This window comes from Theropithecus gelada, chromosome X (assembly GCF_003255815.1).
Source record: "Theropithecus gelada isolate Dixy chromosome X, Tgel_1.0, whole genome shotgun sequence".
NCBI classification, from domain to species: domain Eukaryota; kingdom Metazoa; phylum Chordata; class Mammalia; order Primates; family Cercopithecidae; genus Theropithecus; species Theropithecus gelada.
Genome location: NC_037689.1, coordinates 11,942,469 through 11,947,460, shown reverse-complemented (window position 1 = coordinate 11,947,460; position 4,992 = coordinate 11,942,469). Strand labels below are relative to the sequence as shown.

At 45.4% G+C, this 4,992-nt stretch overlaps 1 non-coding gene across 1 annotated transcript; it reads left to right on the top strand.

The window, feature by feature from the left end:
- Positions 1-1,765: 1,765 nt before the first annotated feature.
- On the top strand, positions 1,766-1,869 carry LOC112616767. Its single transcript, XR_003117784.1, has one exon. It is a non-coding gene; the product is annotated as a small nucleolar RNA U13 (small nucleolar RNA).
- The last annotated feature ends 3,123 nt before the right edge of the window (positions 1,870-4,992 follow it).

Here is a 4,992-nt window from a genome sequence, read left to right as displayed (position 1 = left end):
TAGAGATGGGGTTTCAGCATGTTGGCCAGGCTAGTCTCGAACTCCCGACCTCAGGAGATCCACCTGCCTCGGCCTCCCAAAGTGCTGGGATTACAGGCATGAGCCACTGCGCCCAGCCTCTTTTTTTTTTTTTTTAATAGAGATAGTCTCGCCATATTGCCTAGGCTGGTCTTGAACTCCTAGGACCAAGCGATCCTCCTGCCTCCCGAAGTGCTGGGATTATAAGCATGAGCTAGCGCACATGGCCCGTAGAATATATTTTCTTTTCTTTTTTTTTTTTTTTTTTTTTTTTTGAGACGGAGTCTCACTCTGTTGCCCAGGCTGGAGTGCAGTGGCATGATCTCGGCTCACTGCAACCTCCACCTCCTGGGTTCAAGCAATTCTCCTGCCTCAGCCTCCCGAGTAGCTGGGATTACAGATGCCTGCCACTGCACCTGGATAATTTTTGTAGTTTTAGTAGAGACAGGGTTTCACCATGCCAGGCTGGTCTTGAACTCCTGACCTTGTGATCCACCCTTCTCGACCTCCCAAAGCGCTGGGATTTTAGGCGTGAGCCACCATGCCTGGCCAACAAAGCCATCCTTTCTGTCTCACAAACTATTCCCTGGCCATTTCACAATCTTTGCTGCACGCATTAGGGCTTTGTGGGTGATGATAAAAAGGGGGTATTTTGTTTCATTTTATCATTAGAATCTTTAAAAGAGTAGCAAGTTATTTGGCTGGACTTCCCAAAAATGTAGCTGGGAAGAACAATGTAGCCGATCAAAAGCTGAAAATTACTTTCAAGGACTCAGGAGGGGAACATGTGATACGTGCTGCAACATATCTGTTAAAACAGCCACTGTGCTGAAATTCCTTTGTGGGGAAAGGTGGAGATTTTTGCAAATGCAAGACAAAATGTTACTTCTCTGGGTATGACCACAGTAACAAGGACACAGAAAAACAAGTCAGAACCAGAGGAAAGATGGGGTTATCTGTCCTAAGAATCAAAGCCTCCTATGGATCCTCACTCTGAGAGTGCCTGGAAATAAGAAGCTGAGTTTCATCGACAGCAGCAGGAAACGCAGAGTGAGAAAACCAGGAAGAAGGCAGGGTGCAGTTGCTCACGCCTGTAATCCCAGCACTTTGGGAGGCCAGGGCAGGTGGATCATCTGAGGTCAGGAGTTCGAGACTAGCCTTACCAACACGGAGAAACTCCATCTCTACTAAAAATACAAAATTAGTTGGGCGTGGTAGCACATGCCTCTAATCCCAGCTACTCGGGAGGCTGAGGCATCCCTCAGAATTGCTTGAACCCAGGAGGCAGAAGTTGCGGTGGGCTGAGATCACAGCATTGCACTCCAGCCTGGGCACCAAAAGCGAAACTCAGTCTTAAAAAAAAAAAAGAAAAAGAAAAAGAAAAAGAAAAGTATAGACACTAGATTGTAGTTGTAGAATTACATCACAATGGAAATATGTTCAGGCTGAGTCCTTCCTTTGGCATGTTTGCATTGTGTGAACACTGGAATGAATCCATTTCTGTTACCATTACCATATGTTTTCCTCATCCCGTAGGGTTTTCTCAGTACGTAGCATTGCGTAAGCCACTCTAACACTGGAGTTCAGAGAACTGGTTTGAGTTCCAGCTTGCTAACCAGGTGGTGCTCAAAACACAGCCATGGCCACAAAAGCCCATTCTCTGAAGTTGGTGTGTGATGTATAAATTCATAGCCTAATTCTCCTTTTGACTCCTCAATACACTGTTTCAGAAAGATGGTAGCCAACCACCCTTTTGTGGTTCATAAGTGTGGTGGTTCAGTTTTCACGCTCATGTGTGAGATGTGCCTCCCTCCAACCTTGTTATAGCACAAGCACATTACCCATCTGACATGAGGGGAAAAAAGGTTACGGTTCTAAATGTCATTTTTGGAAAAGAAAAATTCAGCCAGGAGCGGTGGCCCACGCCTGTAATTCCAGCACTCTGGGAGGCCAAGGTGGGCGGATCACTTGAGGTCAGGAGTTTGAGACCAACCTGGCCAACGTGGCGAAATCCTGTCTTTACAAAAAAAAAAGAAAATAGCCATGCGTGGTGGCAGGCACCTGTAGTTCCAGCTACTCGGAATGCTGAGGTGGGAGGATCACTTGAGCCTGGGAGGTGGAGGTTGCTGTGGGCCGAGATTGCACCACTGCACTCCAGCCTGAGTGACAGAGTGCAACCCTGTCTCAAAAAAAAAAAAAAAAAAAAAAAACACAGAAAAGAAAAGAAATCCAAAGACTGTGATACTTTCTTCATAATTCCCTAGTTTTAACATGGAGGGAGGGTATATATTAAAATATATTTGTATTTCATATTATATATGTTATATATGACACACACATAAAACATATGCACAGGACAAGAGACAAGCCAGGACATCATAGGACTTTAGTACTTCAAATACAGCCATCACTTTTGCCATATCCATGTACCAAATGAATATTATTTACTTAACATGTTTCTTTAAATTGGTGCACATTTTATTTATTTATTTATTTATTTATTTATTTGAGATGGAGTCTCAGTCTGTAACCCAGGCTGGAGTGCAGTGGTGTGATCTTGGCTCACTGCAACCTCCACCTGCCAGGTTCAAGTGATTCTCCTGCCTCAGCCTCCCGAGTAGCTGGGACTACTGGCGCCCGCCACCACGCCCAGCTAATTTTTTGTGTTTTTAGTAGAGACGGGGTTTCACCATGTTAGCCAGGATGATCTCGATCTCCTAACCTCGTGATCTGCCCGCCTCGGCCTCCCAAAGTACTGGAATTACAAGCGTGAGCCACCGCGCCCGGCCTATTTATTTTTGAGGCAGGGTCTTACTTACTCTATTGCCCAGGCTGGAGTGCAGTGGTGCGATCTCGGCTTACTGCAACCTCCACCTCCCAGGTTCAAGTGATTCTCCTGCCTCAGTCCCCTGAGTAGCTGAGATTACAGGCACCCGCCACCATGCCCGGCTAATTTTTGTATTTTTGGTAGAGACGGGGTTTCACCATGTTGGCCAGGCTGGTCTCAAACTCCTGACCTCAGGTGATCCACTGGCCTCGGCCTCTCATAGTGCTAGGATTAAAGGTGTGAGCCATCACTCCTGGCCCACATTTTAAAACATAAGTAAAAATGCATTTATTTGTCTCTGATGGAGTTAATGGGCACAGCAGGAGACAGATGGTATCTTCCCCAGTTTCTTTCAGCCTCCATGGTGTATATCTTTTTTTTTTTTTAAGAGACAGGAGCCAAGCAAGGTAGCTTACATCTGCATTTCCAACATTTTGGGAGGCTGAGACAGGAGGATGACTTGAGGCCCAGAGTTTGAGACCAGCCTGCACAACTTAGTGAGTCCCCTGTCTCTACAAGGAAGGTGTGGTGGCTCTCACATGCAGTTTCAGCTACTCAGGGAGGCTAAGGTGGGAGGATCACTTGAGCCCAGGAGTTCAAGCCTGCAGTGAGCTATGATTGCATCACTGCACTCCAGCCCGGACCAGAGATTGAGACCTTGACTCTTAAAAAGACAGAGAGATGCCGAGCATGCGTGGTGGCTCACACCTGTAATCCCAGCACTTTGGGAGGCCTAGGTGGGCGGATCACAAGGTCAGGAGTTCAAGACCAGCCTGGCCAACATAGTGAAACTCCATCTCTACTAAAAATACAAAAAATTAGCCGGGCGTGGTGGCCGGCACCTGTAATCCTAGCTACTCGGGAGGTTGAGGCAGGAGAAACGCTTGAACCCGGGAGGCAGAGGTTGCACTGAGCTGAGATTGTGCCACTGCATGCCAGCCCCTGTGACAGTGTGAGACTTCATCTCAAAAAAAAAAAAAAAAAGGGAGAGAGAGTCTCACTGTCATCCAGGCTGGAGTGCAGTGGTGCAATCATAGCTCACTGAAGCCTCAAACTCCTGGGCTCAAGGGATCCTCCTGCCTCAGCCTCCTGGGTAGCTGGGATTACAGGCATGAGCCACCATGCCTGGCCCAGTACATCTTTTGACAACAGAAGAGCAGATTTCAGGCCCAGAGCTTCCACCAAACAGTAGTATTCAGCTAAAATTCAGTAACTTTTGTTTTTGTAGTACTGACCCCAGTATAGAAAGGAAAAAAAAAAAACACAAAAAAACAAACAAAAAAACCAATAACTTGGAAAAACATTTTGTGATTACACAACATTCTCTTTTAAGGACATAAATTATGAAATAAAGTTAATTTTCTTTAAAAAGATATAAGTTAACATGTTAGACATCAGCATATTGCTATCACTTTAATTTAATCAAAGTGATTCAGTTATTGGAGGGATATTTTCAAACAGCCACATTGCAACTCAGAAAAGAAACTAAAGCCAGGTCAAGAAGGCAGACCTTTCTAGTATTTTACTTCTCATGCAAATATTGAGACTATGTTTGTTATGTAACTCACTATAAGTAGCCATGTAACTTGTAGTTCAATAAGTGTGATTAATGTGTATAATCAAAAACTGCAAAGAAAATAAATATTTGATTCTCTTACTAATATCCCTCTACAAACCCAGAGAGACATCTGAATATGCAACATGCAATGGTGGGGTGATGGCCTCAGAACAGAGATCAGGAGTGAGAGGGTGGCCAGCCATAGAAGCGAAATCATTACAAACACTGGCACAGTGGCACACAGGCAAGTGATGCCCTTCTCGTGTGAGTACCGAGAGAAAGACTATCACTTGCACGCTAGTATTGCACCCTCAAAACTACCAGCGCTATAGACTAGCATTTGCCACATTCCCAGAGCACCCCAGATAGTCACATTCTTAGGGCATATGTTTTCTTTTTGTTGTTGTTGTTTTTTGTTGTTGCTGTTGTTGTTGTTGTTTTTAGACAGTTTGGCTCTGTCACCCAGGCTGGAGTGCAGTGGTGTGATCTCGGCTCACTGCAACCTCCACTTCCCAGGTTCAAGTGATTCTCCTGACTCAGCCTCCCGAGTAGCTGGGAGTACAGGCACGCATCACCATGTAGGGCATAT